Here is a 21,171-nt window from a genome sequence, read left to right on the forward strand (position 1 = left end):
AATAGAGGGATCCAGTATAGATATTGAATTGTTTCCATTCCCAAATCAGATACCTTCTCCTCTTAGTAAAAACAAAGCCCTCTAACAAAAAACCAAAAAAAATTGTTAGGAATCTGTCCACCAATTAGTTGGGTTGGCAATATATAAACCAACAATGTATGTTTGTAGCTTTAAGACAAAGTTACTGTGTTGATTTGTATTATGTTCCGATTGGTTGATTGTATTGTGAATTGCCATAAGAGGGAGCTAGAGATCATGGCTTGCTCTCTCTGACATTCTGTATCTCTGACATTCTGCATCTCTGACATTCTGTCTCTCTGACATTCTGTTGCTATCTAAGGTTTTCTGCTGTGCTTATACTTTGATATCTTTGTTTACGGTAAATGACAAAGGAAACCGGTAAGAAGACTTTGTAATTGGATATTCTTTGGACTGTAAAACGTATATGACCTGGACCGTTTATTGGACTTTGCTATTTCTAAAGTAAACTTTAACTCAATTTAGTGTATCTGTGTGTGGCTGAACAATTATTCATAACTACTCTCATAAGCGTTTCCATGTGTATATCCTTGTTACTCAAGGGTTATTCTGTATATATCATAACAAAAATGAAACAAAGGATTAACTGAGAATCAAGAACAGCAAAAAAGCAACAGAATAAGATTGCATTGGAACTTGTTCAAAAGAAACAGCTAGCATAAGGTATGCCAACACTGCAGTAGGCATGGCAGTCAAGGGCCAGTCTAATATGGAGCAAGGGTGGGCTTCAAAAATTTTAGCCAAGTGTTCTCTTCCCAGTTGCTGGGTGGGCGTGGCCATGGTGGGCGTGGCCTAGTCAGCCTCCTGCACCATGGCAGGTGGTTGTGTTTGCCCTCCCCAGGCTCTGGAGCTTTCCTTGAGCCTCCGGGATGGTAAAAACGGCCTCCCCGGACTCAGGAGGCTCTCTGGAAGCTGGAAATGGGCCCATTTCCAGCCTTCCCAAACTTCTGGGAGGCCTGTTTTTTGCCCTCCCCAAGCCTCTACAGGCACCCTACACTTACCTGCATTCAAAACAAGCCGCATTGGGACTCCTGGGAGAGGTGGGATGGGGTGGGCGGGGCCAGCCAGGAATGGGATTTGAGGGTTCTCCAAACTGCACAGAAACTTAGCTAGGGGCTCTCCCGAACCCCTATGAACCCCCAGCAACCCATCCCTGATATGGAGGCATCAGGCTAGAAACAGGACACTTATGAGTTCTAATTCCATTTTCACTGGGTTTCTTTGGGCCTATCAGTTTCTCTTAGCCTAGAAAGTGGTTTGCAATAGCAAACCACTCCAGAAATCTTGCCAAGAAAACTGCAGGGACCTGTCCAGGCTGCTGCTACCCTGTTTCTCCAACAATAAGGCCTCCCCCAATAGGAAGTCCCAGCATGTTTTATAGGCATGAAATGAAATTAAGCCCCTCCCCCCAAATTAAGGCCTATATTAAAACATGCGAAATGGGGGGGGGGAATGGTGGGGGGCTTGCCGTTAGGAAGTACTTTTGTTGCACACCCGGATATGGTGCTGCCTGCGTTGACCCCGATACGAAGTGCCCCACCAATGCCGAGGTCAACATCCAAGCCATGCCGCTGCCCGCCCGAGGATGCAAGGGGAAGAAATTAAGTCACCCCCGAAAAGACGGCCTAGCCATTTTTTCGGGGCTCAAAAAAAAATAAGACCCGGCCTTATTATATGAGAAACACGGTAGTATTCTGCATTGACTTGAAGGAACCCCTTCTCTTCAAAAAAGTATGACAGTATGCTACAAGCAATGACCCAACAATTAATATGGTATACACAGTTGTTTTAGAGTAAGGAAAACAAATTTTTTAAAAAATGTGTTTAGTTATAGTTACTTAACAAATGACAGTGTTTATTCTGTTTACAGAATAAGCCTATTGTGAAGTATGAATTGGAAAGTAGTGAAATGACGAGGCTCCTAAGGCATCTTTGAAAAGTGGGATATCCAAAAAGATCAAAAAGTTTATTTTTGATCTTTGAGCTGTCATAGTAAGGATGGTGACATTTAAATCTTGGAAACTTGCATAGCTGTGTGTAAAATTCAGAAGTTAAAATAGTTTTTCTCCTTTAGCTCACTTACACTGATTTTTTTTTTAAAAAAATAAAGATGAAAAGAAACAAGAAAATCAGAAAATGGGCAACCAGGAAGAGAAGCTGGATAAAGTGTCGTGCCAAATGGTTAAAAAGTGGGTAACTTATTTGATGAAACCTGAAAGTTGTAAAAATTCTATAATTCATATTTAAGGGGAGTGCTTTATGCCAGGCATCAAAATTAGAAAGAGACCATCATATGGAACTAGTAGTTACAACCAAAAGTTACTACATTGAAGAGGAAAACTTTATGCCTGAATGTTAAATACAAATGTCTGAACAACTGTGGCAACAGTTCAGGGGATAAAATAGGCTTTTCTGTTCCCTTAAAAAGTGAGCTAGGAATGGAGGCTTAACAAAAATAGGATGAGAATCAGGCATTATCTTGATGACTCAGTGAACCATAGATTTGTCTTAAAGCAGAGCTCAAAATCAAATCAGTACATTACATTCGTAAGGCTGTAGAAAATTAGGACCCACCCCTTTCCTAGAAGAATGAAATATAAATTGTAAGACACAAGCAACAAAGTTATAGTCATAAGAGGATAAGGAAGTAGGTGATAGGAAAGATGAGAAGGATAATCATAATAAGATACTACTAAGTATAGGCTGGACTAGAATACCTCCAAGGTCCCTTCCAGCTCTATTCTATTCTAGGTAGTTTGACAGTGTTGTGGGAATTAGTTGCTTAGCAAAATGATGGCATGGGGACACAGTCCTTGTATCAGTTGTTTTGGCGGCCAATGCCCTACAGCGTCATCTTGAGGGAAGAAGTTGAAAGAGTTTATGTCCAGGATGTGAGGGGTCTGTAGATATTTTCATAGACCTCTTTCTGGCTCGTGCAGTATACAGGTCCTCAATGGAAGGCAGGCAGGCTGGTAGCAATTGTTTTTTTCTGCAATTCTAACTACCCGTTGAAGTCTGTGTCTGTCTTGTTTGGTTGCAATGTCAAACCAGGCAGTTATAGAAGTTCAAATGACAGACTCAATAATTTCTTTGTAGAACTGTATAAATGTCATTTTTGTTGAATGTCCAAGTAAAAAGAAAGATATATTTGATATAAAAAAACAAAGATAACAATAGGGTTGTTGTTTTTTTAAAAAAACAACAACCAAGGATTATGGAAACTATGCTTAGGATAGAGTAGAGAAAGAAAGAAATTCTGGTTTTTTTAGCAATAAGAAAAACTTAGAGAGGTTTTGATCTTGATTAATTTACAGCTGGCTGAATGAACAATATTAAAATGATGTTATGAAACATAAATAGATACCAATATTCTAAGAACAAAGAATAATTTGTGTTTCCAGATGGTATTAAAATTAGTTGATTGAAAATATTTCAAAATTGGGCTAATTTTTTCCAGGAAATAAAAAAAATTGCTCAGATTAGCAAAACAAAGTAACCCTCTTCAGTAATGTAAATCTAGAAATAGGTTTGCTAAAATCTCTCTGCAGTCCTTTAGGGATACCTTTTTAGTATGAAGCACTTTTCCACATCTCTGTTTCTTGTGGGACAGGAGAACTGTTTACTGAGACCAATAAAATAAAAATATCCAATAAAATAAAAATATAGGTAGATGTGTATGGTGGTCTCTCATGAATGAAGACACTGAGGCAGTCGTCTTGAAGCCAAATCGGGATGAGAGCACAGGGCAGGCTCTGACACCCTCTTTTATTAGAAGCAATCTTTGTTAACATTTGCAATTTTTTGTTAGTGTGTTGTTACAAACTCATTACATCACACAAAATACCATATGAGAATACAAAGCTGTAAAGTTTAAGTTTGCTACAATTCTGGGTAAGAAGTGGCAACATTTCGACCTTGTCCCTCGCCTCGTGTTACAAACAACTACCAGAAGGCCCGTTGTCCTTGCACGCGCGCGAGGAAACAGATAGCAATTCCCACAATGTGGACACACAATCAATTTGACTTAGCTCTTGTATTACAGTGTTTTCATAAATGGGATGTTCTTAAGGATTCATTTCTGCAGTCCTTAATGCCAAGTGTTTTTTCCTAGTAGAAAAAAAAAAGATCTCTACAGCTGCGAACTCTGACCAAAGGATGGGATTTTATGGATTTCAACATTATCAACAAGTTTATCATTAGAGGTTTGTGATCTTTTTCTCTTGTCCTGCGTGTGTGTTTGGGCATAAAACATATATTATTCCAAGACTTAAATTTATTCCCACACAAGTTCCATTTAACCCAATAGTATGTTAAAAGACAGCAGATTTGTGGGTGGGCATCATAAATGATACCAAATCAATATGCAGTAGGGGCTATAATATTGATTATATCTCACAGGCCAGTTTTATATGGGCAACTATCTCTCAGTCTAGCCTATCTCACAGTTTGCTGTTGGAATGATAAAGTATGACTAAAGATGCCACCTTTAACTTCTGAGAAATTCTCAAGAACTTCTTAGATATACTATCTTGAAATGGCAGGATATAATTCTAAGCAATTAATAACATAGTTTTTAATTTTCAAAGACTTCATTTAAGTAATCTTTTTTAAGTAAGCTGCTTGAATAGAATGTTCTTTTTTTTGATGTTCCCAAGTCCTCATCTTTATCCACAAATTTTCCTCAGATGTTCTTCAGAATCTCAATTTTATAAATGATATTTTCTGTAACAGCAGCATGATTCTGAATCTTGTATTGTAAAAATGGCAATGATGGGAACAAGCTTTAGCATATTTATTACAGACGGAACTTCACTGAACAAAACAAGATTTCCAACTGGGAAGATAAGCATAGGATTATGCTTTAAGTACTCTTTATTTATATCTTGTATAATTATGCTAGAAATAGAGGGAACACCGAAGACACAAAAAACAGGTGATTCATTGTTGAAGTTAACTGCAAAGTTTTATAGGGCAAAGTATGACATTTACTGCATAGAATACATCACAATGCTGTATTTAGCATCCAAAAAAGGAATTAATACATTTAGGCTATGGTGGAAAATTGTGAACTGCTTACCTAATATATAAATACAATCCATATTCTTACAAGAAATTAACATTTAGAAAAGTAGAATAAATATCTATGGTCAACCAAGCACACTGCCATTCTATTTATTTTGATACTCTTTAAAAGATAAGAGAAAAGATTTTGATATTAAAAAAAAAAAGATTCTATTAGTTAGAATCAATTGTGGAAATATTTTATTAAACAAGCGTCTATGGATTTTCTCAGTCATCCAGGTCATGGTTTGCCCAAATGTACTTTTTGGAAAGGCAACTCACTTCTGACTGAAGAAGCTTCTTGGATGAGAAGCAAAACGTCTTCACGGAAAAAACGAACAAACAAACTCGATTTGCCTTTTGAAAAAACAACTTTGGGACAACTTCTTTCCAGAATATCTTCAGCCCATTCACTGTCTTTGTTCATCTAAGAGTACAGAAAATGTTAAGTAATGAAGGGAACTATTCTTAGGAGTACATGTATGCTTTTAATGAAAAATAAGCATTGAAAGGCTAGATCTGGCATCAAATTTTTCAGAGATCACAGCTCTTCAAAGAAGAATGTTTCAGGCTAAGGGACAATAAATATCTGTAGTTGTCAAATACCATAGAGGCCTGGTCGAACAAAAGTTATGCCTCATATTAATTTTGTTCCAGAAAGTTTATTAGTTATTGTGGATGTTTATATTTTGAATTCTGTAATGATGATTTGGAAACTAACAAGAGATCCATTGCTTGTCCGTGGATATAAAAGACATTTGATGGTGATTGACTGATATATCTGACATGCAAACGTTTTCATTCTATTTAAAATATTCTTGAAACACAAATGAAAAGATAGAACAGCTTTTCCCCCGCTTGGAGAAGAGGAAAATAATTTCTGCTCTGATACTGATGTCAGTTTGTTCTATGATCTTGAGTGACAAATATCAAAAAAGCAGGTGCATACATTATTTACAGACACCTGGACAATAAAATCTGTTTTTTGTTTTCGATAACTACGCATTACTCATTCATAAGCATCACTCAGACTCAAGTTTTTTTTATAAAGCAATTGACATAGAATACTTAACAGAGTATGGACTTGTGGGGGAATATGCTTGCCTCTTGTTTATTAAGTTGATTATTCTACAGGAACAGTTTTGACTTCTTTATGTTGCTGAAAAAGACTTCCATTCTTTCTTGACTTTTGGTATAAGAAAAGCATATTGAATGTGATCAAAGTAATTTTTCTTTAGCATTCTTTCTTTTAGTACTCAAGCCCACAAGTGGAATCGAAAGCCAATTCAGTGGTCTTCAGTTTCTGAACAATTTGAACAAATCAAATCCAGATCACATACTTGCATTCTGTATGAAGCATTATATAATGTAGATCAGAAATATGTAACAAGGCATGTCATGCATCCTGACTGGATAACAGAGTAGACTTCATAATCAATGGTGATATGAGCTGGAAGCTGAAAATAATAATTTTAACATGTTTGTTTGTTTTCAAAATTTATAAAGCTTCCCCCCCCACACACACACAATTTATGACTCTGGGCAATGTACACCAATAAAAGTAAACAATATAAACACCTATAAAAAGAAACAAACATTTTGCTCCCACCAAAACCACTGGAATTGAGAAAAGTCAAATCACCTGAGCTGGTCCAGTTGGTTGTGGCAGTTGGTTGTGAAGACTATTGAAAGATCAGAGAGGCTCAGGAGGAATGTATCTCTATCATCCAGATTCCACACAAGTCACCAAAAAGCATAACTAATGCCATCTTGGTACTATGTCCCAAAACTCAACTGAAAGGTGTCCAAATTATCTCTCATTTCTATAATATTTTGAAACCACAATTTGACTGCTTTCTCTTGCCTTCAGATGGAGACTAGACAAAAATTGTCCAGTTCTGTTTGATCCATTGACTTGTTAGGAGGGATAGAATCATCCCCTTTTTCTAAGTCTCATTTACCATGGTAGTGCAGTGGTTAGAATGCAGTACTGCAGGCTACCTCTGCTGATCACAGGCTGCCAGCAGTTTGGCAGATTGAATCCCACCAGGCTCAAGGTTGACTCAGCCTTCGATCCTTCTGAGGTGGGTAAAATGAGGAGCCAGATTGTTGGGGGTAATAGGCTGACTCTGTAAACTGCTTAGAGAGGGCTGTAAAGCACTGTGAAGTGGTATATAAGTCTAAGTGCTATTGCTACCACCATATAAATCTACTGCAAGATTAGCATGGAACTAGAACACAGATGGCCACAGTGGTGGGATTCAGCCAGTTTGCACCACTTTGGGAGAACCAGTTGTTAACTTTCAGAGCAGTTTGGTGAACTGGTTGTTGGAATAAATCATTAGGGCAGAGAACTGGTTGTTAAATTATTTGAACCCCACCATTGGATCAGACTAAAAGGACTGTGGACCTTCTCCACTTATTCAGGCTCAAATTCCTTCTGCATAACTACATTGGAATGATTTATTCCCAAAAAAATTGAAAGAATTATAATAGGACTCTGTTGTCTGTGGTATAGAGGAAAGTATTGACTATATTTGGGAGGATAAAAAAACTCCACTGCTAAGATTATTTGAATTAAGTATTGGATAGCCTTTAGAAACATTTTTTTTTGCATGATGGAAATTATATTAAGGATCTTGTGGAATATTTTATAATCTGGAATTTGGGCCTTTTAAAATTATTACAAATTTAGTCTACTGGGGACAATAATAGGAAACATGCTAGACTTGTTTTGCTATTAAAATCAAGAACCAACTGTGTTTTTAAGATGAATGGGTATTGGCATAGAAGCACAGCATTATAAAATTTCTTTTTATTGAAGACAAAATCATATAAAATACTTTAAAATGTGGCATAGTGAAATTTTGGAACTTACCCAATTTTTATTTCATAGCTAAATATATGTAGTGAAAACAAAGTTCTTTTTCAACATTTTGCAATGCAAGTTTTCTTTCCAAAGCCTTAAAGATATGCTACATGTTTACTGAGGGAATAAGTGCATAATCATTTGTATTACAAAAAGAAAAGATTTGAGGCATAATTATACAGTGGAATGCAAACTTGCATTCAAATAGTCATAATATTCATTATGCTTTCCCATAGACTTTATAAGAAAATCTCAAACTGATGCAAAAGTGGACCAAAAGGAAGGTAAGAAAAACAAGCAACTAAAATAAAAAGAACCCAAATGTGTAGTATTAACGTTGCAATAAACGTCCTGCGGTTTGGCTACTTAAATATTTTAGACATTAAATCGAAATTGGGGCTTGACAGATGGATTATGTAAAACAGCATTGCAGTCACTGAAGCCTGGAGAATATGGGAAAAGAGCCAAAAGAGAAGATATTTAAAGAAGTAGGTCTCCACACTGAAACCTATTCCATTTATTCAGTAAGATTTATTTCTGAGCAAATAAGGATAGGATTGGGTTGCATGTGTTTTATTTAAATCAATCAATCGCATAACAATCAACTACATCTTAGTTTGCAATCTTGTACAATAGATGGTACGTTTAAACAAACCCTTTATGTATTCAGTAATTATATGAAGCAGAATATGCACATTTTGAAAGACTCAATAAAATATGTTCATCTAGGTGGTATGGGTAAAATATGGTGTGTTTATGAAAACACAGTGCTCTCTCATTGCCCTATTTTAAGCTTCTTCCACTTTTAACAAGATCTGTGCAGGGCACCCATTGTTTGCCAGTATAAACATTATCTAGCCATCTAGCTATCCATCTTGCATGTGCACACATATAATTATTATTACATTGGTACAAAACAGCTTCTCTGATTCTTTTTTAACTGCAAATTAGGATACAGGTAGCCCTCAGGTAACCCAAAAAATATATGGGCCTCTAACCAAATTACCAGTCTGAGCTTTTGTGGACTAGCACACACATCTTCAGGTGTAGTGCATTGTGATCCATGAAAGCATTTGCAATTATAAACTGGTTAGTATTTAAGGTGCCACAAGATTTAGTATTATGTTTGCTAACTCATACAATATTTCTCTTGGAGGTACAAAGGCAGGACTGTGGGAAATTCACTATTAAAGTGTGTCCTGTGATATTGTCATTTGTTATTTTTGAAGGCAATGTTATTAGCAAATAGAGCACACATTAAGAAGTTAACCTCAAATATGATGCACTAATAAAGCCATCCAGTGATTGTTACAATTGAATTGGGTTTAAAATTGAGCATTCTTACATAAATCTAGGCAAACCAACACAAATACATAGAATAATCCAAGTTGATAATACATTGGCTATATTACATAGTAAGATCTATTTATGACATGATGGTTTAAGAAGATTGTAAAAGAATGGGTGTGAACCTACAATATACTGAACTATAAATAGTAACTTTTTAGCTTAGCGAACTTAGCCAATATGTGTGAATGTACCAGAGATGGTATTTAGCAGGTTCTGACCAATTCTGGAGAACCAATAGCTTAAATTTTGAGTAGTTCAGAGAACCAGCAAATACCATCTCTAACTGGCCCCTATTTCCTATTTTCTGCCTCCCGAGTCCCAGCTGATTGGCTGGGTCTTCTTTTGTTGCCCTGCACAGGAGAATGAAGCTGGAAAGCAGGTTAGTGAGGTGGGGAGGGAATGGAGATTTTTCAGTAACCTTCCCCTGACATGCCCAACAAGCCACGCCTAGCAAGCCATGCCACACCCACAGAATCTGTAATAAAACATTTTGAATCCCACCACTGGAATGTACAGTAACTAATAGTAGAAGTAAACTAGTGAGATCAGATTAAAATTACAGGTGAATATTATGGGTGATAATTTCTTGAGAATGGCCACTCTATAAATCAGCATGATAATATTTTCAGGGCAACTACTGAAGTAACTCTTTTGAACATCACTCTACATATGTAACTGCAATTATATTAAATGTTGGACACAGTCAGTGGACAATCAAACTTGCATTTTAGTTTATTATGTCTTAATTTTTTTGTGTATTTCAGGCATCCCATTTTTGATGAATGCAGTATATGCATGGAATACAGCCAGTTTGCAAAAGCATTTTGGTTTATACATCCATAGTACATGCAAAGTTCTACCTAAAAAAACCTACTAGTATATATCATCCATTTAAACACTGTCAAATCCTATTTAATTTAACAGGAATTGGACATGTGTTTCAACATCTTTAATTGAATCAGTGGAATCTGAAGATGCTTAATGTTGGTTGGATGAACATGCCAAATGCATTTTGGATGTGTTACAGTGTCCATTAGATCTGGGATCAAGTCCATCGGCAATGTAAGGAATTATTCATTTAAAACCTGAAGAAGTACCGTGTTTCTCACAAAATAAGGCCAGGCCTTATTTTTTTTTGACCAATGAAAAAATGGCTAGGCTGTCTTTTCACGGGTGACTTAATTTCCTCACCCACCTAGAGCGGCCCATATGCACGTAGCTCGCTGCGAGGCTGCTTCTATCGGCCGACGAAAGCTCCCTGAACGCAGAGTTCCCAGCTGCTTCAGGGCGTGGCGTGGATGCCCATGTCCACGCGTCTTTAGGCAGTCTCTTTCGGGCGATGGAAGCTCCCCAAATGCAGCATTTCGATCGGCCGGTAGAAGCGGCCTTGGGATGAGCGCACACACACACCCTCACCGTGAGGCCGCTTCTACCGGCCGATCAAAGTGGCTGGTGACTGCACTTGGGAGCTTCCATCACCCAAAAGAGACTGCCTAAAGGCAAGGGGACATGGGCAACCATGCCTCGCCCTGAAGCGGCTGGGGACTCTGCCTTCAAGGGAGCTTTCATCTGCTGATAGAAGCGGCCTCATGGTGAGGGGACTGTGTGTGTGCACTCAGCCCGAGGCCACTTCTACCAGCTGATCGAAGTGGCTGGTGACTGCACTTGGGGAGCTTCCATCGCCCAAAAGAGACTGCCTAAAGGTGAGGGGACATGGGCAGCCACGCCTTGCCCTGAAGCGGCTGGGGACTCTGCCTTCAAGGGACCTTTTGTCTGCTGATAGAAGCAGCCTCGCGGCGAGGGGAGTCTGTGTGTGCGCTTGCACCAAGGCCACTTCTACTGGCCAATCGAAGTGCCTATTGACTGTTTTTGGGAAGCTTCCATCACCCGAAAGAGACTGCCTGAAGGTGAGGGGACATGGGCAGGTACGCCACGCCCTGAAGCAGCTGGGGACTCTGCCTTCAGGGAGCTTCTATCGACTATCGGGGTATTCTAGCCTAGGCCACCTTCAGGGCACTCCTAAAGGCAAGTTTTCTCCCCATCCCTCCGCCCTCCCCCCCATTTTTCTTCACCTCATGTAGTTCTAACGAACGATGTAAGAAATGGCGGGGAAACGCATGGTTTAAATAGGCCTAAATTTTGGGGGTAGGGCTTAATTTCACCTCATGCCTAGAAATCATGCTGGGCCTTCCTATTGGTGGAGGCCGTATTGTTGGAGAAACACGGTATTTCCAGCTATATGCTTGAGCAGTATCAATGTCTTTGTTTAAATTAGATCTCTCCTTTGCTAAATTAATACTCTTGCTAATTATCTTCTGGTTGCTGTTCAGTATTTGCCTAATTAGTTTAGCTGTGTCATCCTATTGTCAACTTGCAAATGATTCAATTAATCTTATCTTGTCTTCCCAATAGCCTTATGCTAAAATGAACAATGGCCCAGCATTTGTGTACATCTATCTTTGGGTATAATAACTGCGTTCTGTTGCAATTTTTTCTTAGGAAGATATATATAGATATATATGTGTGTTTGTGTGTATGTATGTATGTATGTATGTATGTATGTATGTATATCTTTTTTATACTAAAGCTGTTTCAACAGTGACAACAAGGTTCAAACTCTTCACTAAAATAAAATAGCCTGTATTCTGAAACTGAAGCCATAGTGAAAGGAAGGAAGGAAGGAAGAAAAATCTATTCAATTAATTTCCCATTGCAGAAATGTTCCAGAATGATGCATATCCTAGAAATTCAATTAAAACAGTTCAGAAGAAATGAATTCTTTATCCCTTTACAGATTCTGAATCAAAATGTAGCTCTACTATCTCCAAAATAATGAAGATCAAAACAGTGCCACATATGTAATGATTAAAATATCTATGCAATCCATTTTTAGTAAGAACATTCCAGTAGGAAATAATTTAGTAGTGCCTTCTAATTTCAACCCCGCAAAGCAGTGGTCACCAACCAATGGGCTGGAGACCACTGGTGGTGTGTGAGAAAATTTTGGTGGTCCGTAGAGAAATGTCACCCCCAAAGCACTCTCCAAAGCAATTAATCCAAGCTGCACAGGAACACAAGGCTGCACTGCCCACATGGCTGTGGGACATAAGGCTTGTTTCAACACAACTTCTGGTTTGGGCTTCTTCGGCGATGGACTGAAATCGTGATCGTCCACTGTTTTGATCCGTGCTCACCGCTGGAGCGCCCTGAGCCGCCCGGATTCGGGGCTGAAGCCACCTCGTAGAGGTGGTGAAGAAGGGGGAGCCATCATCAGGGTTGAGAAGAGCCGCATCTCTCCTCCTCAGCTGGCCATCACTCCCTCTCCCAAAGGCAGTTGCAGCAGTGGTCAGAAATGGCCACCTCAAAGAACCCGACCGGACAAGATTGTGCAGGAGGAAGTTTAAAGGAGAAAGTTTGACTGACCGGGTTGAATGGTTGAATCTATTTAAGGTACCTGGAACCTGAATTTTAAAGACTAATACTATTTCTAAAAAAGATTTTAAGCTGTGAAAGAGAAAGGGAAAGGAAATGGAATTGGCTTTTTTCCCCTCTAACATCGACAGTTTTAACTGATTTGGAACATTAAGAAGAAGAGATTCGAAAAAGAAATTGATACTAATCCACTTTGACATTAATAGGCTATTTCTAGCTGAAAATAAAATGTCAAGGGGATAAAAGATTCTTGGATAATTTAAAAACTTTCTTTAAAAAAAGAAAGAAAGCAGTGGAGGGAAAAAGGAAAAAAGAGGGTGGAATCTGGAAAATGAAGGAGACCACCTGGAATTTTTAAAAAAAATGATAGTGGAATTTTAACAAGGCTTGCAAAAGATACATTGTAGCTGAAACTTTGTTACAAGAGAACAAAACCCCTGGAAAGAGAAAGTGAGAAAAGAAGCAAGAAACAGCTTTGGATTATTGGATGATTCCTGGAACTTTGGATGGAGGATCCTAATGAAATAAAATAAAATCAATTGGGGGTTGTTTAATTTTTTAAAAAATGGCATCACTCCTTGAAGAGTTAAAAATGAGACTTAAAGAACAAAAAGAAGAAGCACAAGAGGGAAGAGGATCTTTTGGCTTCGTATTTCAATTTTTAGAAATGGAGATCTTGAACTATGAAAAACAACAGGAAACACTGGCAGAACAAGAAAGGCGAGACAACGAAGAAGCCATCTTTAATGACCAAGCAATTTTAAGCGGGGTAAAAAAAGGAAAGGGGGGAAAGGGAGTTAAAAACTTAAGCACTGAAGCAACAACAAAAAAAGAGTAATTTGAAAAGTAATCATAATATCAGGAAGAAGCAGAAGGGAGGATCACAGAAGGGAGAATCAGATAGAAAAGGGAATAAAAAGGGGAGGGAGAAGAAGAGAGGGAAGAGGGAAAGGAAAAGAAGCTACAAAAGACAAAAACAAGATATAGACGTACAGGAAAAACGTACAAGAATTAAAGTAATAAACCTGTTAAAAAGGCACAGAGACAATGGTTAAAATTTAACTTAAGGAGAGGATTCTGCAAGGGTGCATGGGATAGCATGGTTATATTAGAAATAGAAAAGGGTTAGAAAATATGTTAGATGATTAAAGTGATAGAAAAAACTTCTATTAATGTGTAATGGATTATTTATTTGTAAAGAGAATAAGGCTCTCAATGATTTAAAAAGAACATTTAAAACAAACTGAAAAGAAACATGGAAGATTTTTATCAGTTGATAAGATGAACTTGAATAAGAATAATAACTTTATTGACTACTGTTAATAACTATTGTTTGGTTTTTTTTATTTAAAGACAGTAATAAGTAAAATATGAAATATAGATGATTAAAGTAAAAGACAACTGATATTACTAGGTAATGTTTGTTAAAAGAAATAGAAATGTAAAAGATTGTTATTAATATTAATGGCAGAGCTGTACTTGAATAGAATAATTATTCCATTTACTATTTTTATACATATATACACAGATATCTATACATATATACTTTTTTCTTTTAAGAATTTAGTGTGTATTTTAAGGGAATGTACCAAGCAGAATTCGATTGAAAATAGGTATGTGTTATAAAATAGAGGTTAGAAAATGAATGTTATAACTGTAAAGATGTAACTTAAATTTTTAAATAAGATTTGAAAGACGATACAAAGGTGTTACACTCCAATCTAGTAATTACAGGGGAAAATTTGTTTTTTGTGAAAGGATAATATGAAATTGTAAACAGGACAGATGAAAGTATAAAAACATTGATTAGAAAGATTTTAAAAATTAAAAAAAGATATGTAATTGAATTAAGAAAGGAATGAGATAATTTAAAATAAGGCTATAGGAAGTAAAGAAAGAGAAAAGCTATTGAAAAAATTGTGAAAATAGTTATAAGATATGGATTAGAATGTATAAGATAACTATGTATTGAGTTTATGTCTGTATGGAGAAGTGATAACCCGGGGCCACGCTGTTCTCAAAAAAAGATACTTTATTTGTATTTGTATGTTTTGTGAAAACTTAAATAAAACTTTTATTTTAAAAAAAGGCTTGTGTCAACATGAGGTAGTGAGGGGAGGGGGGAAAGGGAAGAAGGGGGGAACTTGCCCACTCGCCCCACATGCCTCGCCTGGCCACTGGGCTGCTTCTTTCCGCTTCTTTCTACTTCTGCTTTTGGCTGCATGCAAGGAAAACAGCAAAAGTCTTTCTTTCTCTCCCCCAAATGAGTCTGGGATGTTGCAAGACATCCTTCTCTAAGAGGCTGCGCTGGCATGACAAGTCTCACAAAGACTCATTTTTAGTGGAGTTTGGGGGAGAGAAAGAAAGACTTCTGCTGTTTCTGCTGCTTTCCTTGCATGAAGCCAAAAGTCTCTCTCTCTCTCTCTCTCTCTCTCCCTGAGAACCGAGCTAGAGATGGTATCCTGTGATCCCAAATAAAGAATGATGGATCGGTAGGAAAAAGGGGTGGGGAATTTTCCTGCAGACATTTTTTGGGATTTTCCCAGGGTCTCTGGTCCACGGGATTTAAAATTATGAGTTTGGTGGTCCCTGAGATCCAAAAGGTTGGTAACCCCTTCCCTGAAGAATATAGTTTGTTTGCTTGTTTGGTATAGAATCACTATAAACCCTGTTTATATTCTTTTCATAACTAAGATTCTATTTAAATATCACTTTTAATATCAGTTTTTTCCCACAAAAAAATTCCAAAAAAGATTCCTGGGGATGATCATTCTAATATGGAAGGACACAGAAATCCAGTCAAATTTAAGAAATGCAGGCACCACTAAACATAGCCTTAACTCTCCTGTTGAGATCAATAGAAGATAATATGTTTTTACCTTGTGCCTGAAATTTATTTTGGTTTTGGATAGAGATTATAATTGACTTTCTTAATTGCTTTTATGGAACAAAACTGTGTTATGCCAAGCAGGTTAATATCATGGACAAGAACATGACTCAAGGCTGTGATATATAAAAGGTATGTTAATGAAGGGCAAAAGAAAAACATCATTGCTCTCATGCAATTTTGCAGAATTTCAGAGAGGGTCCACGGTTGAGAATTTACAGTTTTGTCCCTTTTTAAAACATTTGCCAAGGGAAAAAAGTTTCAAACTCAAAACACAAAACACCTTGCGAATCCTGACTAAATAAAACTGAAGGAAGCTTCATAAATGTTGGTACACTTTGATGAAATTGACAATAAGAATTTTAATGGATAAATAATAAACCAATGTACAAATTAGGGTTTAGCTTAAAGGCAGTCAGCGTTATGACTCATCTCTGCCTTTGAGCCTAAACTGAAGAAAGTGTGAAGTCCCTTCCTTTGTTTCTTTTTTTTTTTTTTTGATATTTTTGAACTTGTTCCCCTTATTTATCCTTTCCCAAATGTTTCCCTGTTTACTTTTTTGTATATCTTATTGAAATATAATAAAGTTGATTTTTTTTTTAAAAAAAAGATTCATCTCTGTGTTCATCTTCTGACTGCACAACATTTGCCTAGAACAGAGTTATAAAAATTGTCAACTGCAAACTGCATGTACCAGGTTCTGTTTTGTAGCTACCAGAACTAAAAATTGGAGTTTTGTGGGGTGGGTGGGTTGTATTATTGAGGCTTGGGATTAATGCAAGTTGTAAAATGATGCTTAAATCTTGCCTATTTATTTCAGTCATCAAACCTCCTGAGTAATTCAGGGGTCATTCTGAAATATTTTGCCTTGATACTCAGATTAATTATATTGGATTACTGTAAGATGCTTTATGTAGGGCTAGTGCCTGAAAATGATTCAGCTTGTGCAGCTACTATTATTAAGTTATTTACCAGTACTTCTTACTGCATATTTGTCACTTCTTGCATTGCAAGCTCTGCATGAGGTGGCAATCATTTTTAGAGTATTGCTCTTGGCCCTAAACAGCTCAAGGCCATGTTATCTGAGGAGCTGCTGGCTTCCATAGAGGCCTGATTGATCTTCAACTTCTGTAGTTGCTGTGTTGATCCTGTTAAGAGATTGATTGTATTCACTTTGTTGGGATGCCATGGTAGCTGTTCACTGCTGTGGCCTAGTGTCACATAGTGATTATATTCAAGGCCTCCAGTAGTAATCATTTCCTTTGTAAAATTAATTAATTAAAAAATCCCTTCATTTTCCTAGAAGTTCTCTTCATTTCTTCCATGTTTTTGGCAATTCCTTACTAAAAGTTATTCCTTTTAATTTTTAAGGTTTTTTTTTCTTCTGGGTCATAAATGTTTTTAATGTTTAAAGCTCTACAAGATTTCCTTTAGTGAAAAGCAAAACCTAAGATACACAAACAAATGCATACATAATAAAGCAAGGGTCTTCAAACTTGACAGCTTTAAGACTTGTGGATTTCAGCTCCCAGAATTCCTCCTCCAAGTCATGTTAGCCCAGGAATTCTGGGAGTTGAAGTCTTAAAATCTCAGGGGGAAAGAGATAGAGAGATAGAGAGAGAGACTTTTGGCTTTATGCAAGGAAAGCAGCAGAAGTCTTTCTTTCTCTCCCCCAAACTCTACCAGAAATGAATTTTTGTGAGACTGGTGCAGCCTCTTTGAGAAGGATGCCTTGCAGGGTCCAAAAGATTCTTTTCTGGCAGTTTGGGGGAGAGAAATAAAGACTTTTGCTGCTTTCCTTGCATGCAGCCAAAAGCAGAAGAAGAAAGGAGTGGAAAGAAGCAGCCCAGTGGCCAGGCGAGGCATGTGGGGCAAGTGAGGCAAGTTTTATTTATTTATTTATTTTTATTTATTTGATTTGTCGATTGTTTACAAGATAATAAGTACAAGTGTATACATAGTTGTGAATATATGAAAATGGGTACATATAAGAAAAATAAAAGAATAAGAGAAACAATAGGACAGGGACGGTAGGCACGTTGGTGCGCTTATGCACGCCCCCTACAGACCTCTTAGGAAAGGGGTGAGGTCAATAGTAGACAGTCTAAGGTTAAAGTTTTTGGGGTTTGGGGAAGAGACTACAGAGTCGGGTAGAGTATTCCAGACATTGACCACTCTATTGCTGAAGTCGTATTTCCTGCAATCAAGTTTGGTGCGGTTTACTTTGAGTTTGTATCTGTTGTGTGCTCTTGTGTTGTTATGGTTAAAGCTGAAGTATTCATTGACAGGTAGGACATTGCAATGTATGATTTTATATACCATGCTTAAGTCGGACCGAAGACGGCGTAATTCGAGGTTTTCTAGTTTTAGAATTTCGAGTCTGGTGGCGTAAGGTATTCTAACGGGTAGAAGAGTGGAGAACTCTTCTTGTGAAATACTTCTGGACTTTCTCAATTGTGTTAATATCACATACGTGATAAGGATTCCAGACTGATGAACTGTATTGAGTATTGGTCTAGCAAATGTTTTGTATGCTCTGGTTAGTAGTGAGATATTACCAGAGAAAAAGCAACGTAGGATTAGGTTAACAACTCTTAATGCCTTTTTGGCTATGTAGTTGCAGTGAGCTCTAGCACTTAGATCATTAGAGGTGAGTATTCCCAGGTCCTTTACAGAGCTTGGGTCATCAACAAGATCTTGACTATTCAGCTTGTATTTTATTTTCTGATTTTTTTACCAATATGTAAGACAGAGCATTTATTTGTTGAGATTTGGAGTTGCCATATGTTAGACCATTCAGATACATAGTCTAGATCTTTTTGAAGGTAGTAGTATTGTCTGTGGTATTGAACAGCTTTACATCATCAGCGAAGAGACGCAATTGCTCTTGATATGATCACAAAGGTCGTTTATGTAGATTATGAAGAGAGTTGGTCCTAGAACACTGCCTTGGGGAACACCACTATTGACAGGTACTGGATTTGATAGGGCGTTCCCAATTTTGACCATTTGTTGTCTGTTTGACAGGAATGCTTCTATCCAGTTATTCAGTTGTCCAGAGATACCATAAGATTTTATTTTTAGGAGTAGTTTGTCGTGTACCACTGAATCAAAGGCTTTGCAGAAGTCCATGTAGATTGCGTCTATTGCTTTGCCCTGGTCGAGTTGAGTAGTCCATATGTTTTTGCAGTGTAAGAGTTGCAGATTACAGGATAGTTTTTTTCTGAAACCAAATTGTTTATTGGAGAGTAGGTTGTTTGTCTCTAAATGGAGGATGATGGATTGGTTAATAATTGATTCCATGACTTTACAGGTGACGCAGCATAAGGAGATTGGTCTGTAATTTTCAACTAGGCTTGGGTCTCCCTTTTGAAGATGGGAATGACTGTGGCTTGTAACCATAGGTTGGGCAAGGAGCTGGTTCTGAAAGATCTTTCAAAGATTATGCTTAGAGGTTTGGCTATGGCAGCGGATAGTTTTCTTAAGAAGTAGGCACATATTCCATATATTCCATAAGAAGTAGGCACATATTCCATATTCCCCCCCTCTGCCCTTTCCCCCCTCCCCTCACTACTTCATGTTGTTCACAATGCAAGAGACTCAAGCCTTGTGTTCCCACAGACGATGTGGGTGGTGCAGCCTTGTGTTCCTGTGCAGCATGGATTTATTGCTTTGGGGTGTGTGCTTTGGGGGTGACATTTCTCTGTGGACCACCAAAATTTTCTTGCAGACCACTAGTGGTGCCCGGCCCACTGGTTGGCGACCACTGATCTAGAAACTGCAAAGTTATTGCATATAAATGTGAAAGTTACTCTTGTAGTGGAGTGTTTTCCACACAACTTACTAGTTTCATTGATGTGAATTTTGCATGGTTCCTTCTTCAGAGTTGTTTATGTTGTGGGTACATACTATTGACCAACCCTCGTTACAGTACCAAGGGCAGGGAAGGAATGGTTTCTCTCAACATGAATTTTGCATAATGTGTATAAATGTATATCATGTACATTACACTATTATTGTAGAATTATACAGCCTTTTCAAGAATAGTGATCTGAAGCCAAGTGCAAGGATGAAGGTACTATAAGCATGATAAGAATAGGGGTTATCACCATGTCAAGGTGACAAGCCATTAAACTAAGATTGTGCATAAGTTAACTAGCACCATAAGATTGATTTTGTTCCCTATTATAAAGTGAAAAAGCTCCACAAATTACAGGAAAACAATATTTTAATATTAAACCTTCACATCATTCTGTATTAAAAACATTGAGCTCTAAAGGTATATTAAGACAGTCAGTTTTGTGTAGCCGTCAGGCTAAAAAACAAGAGATTACAAATTCTAGTTTCAATTTAGGCATAAAGCTGGCTGAATGACCCTGGGAAGCAAGCTTTCCCTCAGGTTTAGGAAGCTGCCAAAGGTGAACCACTGCTAAAAAACTTAGCCAAGAAATGCAGAGATTCTTCCAGGAAATCACCGGGAGTCAAGAAGGGAGACACACATTAGGTTTTAAGGCTGTGAAGTACTTTAAAATTGATTTGGAAAAGATGTGGCTGCTTTAATGGTTCAGAGGTAGGTGTGCCTTTGTGTTCTCCTGTGTTTCAAAGCATTTTATTCAAATGAAATGCAAAGTATTGCGCAGTTCTGTTAGTTTTCATATGCAATCTTATTGTAAAATTATGAGATGTATTCAGTCTATATATATAATATTCACACAGACTAAAAGGAAACAAAAACATAAATTTGGATGATTTATAACTTCAACAAAAAAGAAATTAACAGTAAGGAATTAGGGACATTGATAATTTAAGAAGCAGAAAGCCCATAGTAAACTTTAATATTTTATAAAGCTGGCAGAAAAGCTAAGAAATGTTAACAGCTGGTGGGCCTTGTGAGACTTAGGAACTATCCTAGAAGTCTGACTAAGATAATATTTTCCCTTTAAATCAATTTTAAACTAATTAAATCGTCCTTAATTACATTTAAAACATCCTCCAGCAAAGAGAAGAAAATGACATCAGCTCTAGTTATGAAACAAGGGAAAGAGATAAGAAAATGGCTTACTTTAATTACATACCATGGTATTTTTCGGAGGGGGGAGATGAAGAATTAAAAGTTTGTTTTTTCTGTAACAATTTGGTCATAGTTTGCTGAATTGCAATGTTTTAAAAGTGTATGAGCTTGTCTTGAACATCCATAAATAATTGCTGGATTTAGGTTTTACACAAAGATTCATTCATGTTTTAGAACTTTAGATCACTAGTCAAGGCCACCTCTCCCTCCCTCCCTCCCTCCCTCCCTCCCCCCTCTCTCTCAAACACAGAAACAGACAGACATGCAGCAGAGAAGATATAATTGATAGATTGCACCTATAAACTGATATATTTGTTATTTGGTGATTATTATAGCTTGTGCATTTGGCTATATACATATGCACATGCAGAAAAATGCAATGCTTAATTATACTTTCATAAATATATGATAAACATAAATTTTGGAAGGGAGGGAGGGAGGGAGGGAGAGAGAGAGAGAGAG

The sequence above is a fragment of the Notechis scutatus genome, chromosome 6, assembly GCF_049901735.1.
Source record: "Notechis scutatus isolate UNSWTSFEM ecotype Mainland chromosome 6, rNotScu1.2, whole genome shotgun sequence".
Lineage (NCBI taxonomy): Eukaryota > Metazoa > Chordata > Lepidosauria > Squamata > Elapidae > Notechis > Notechis scutatus.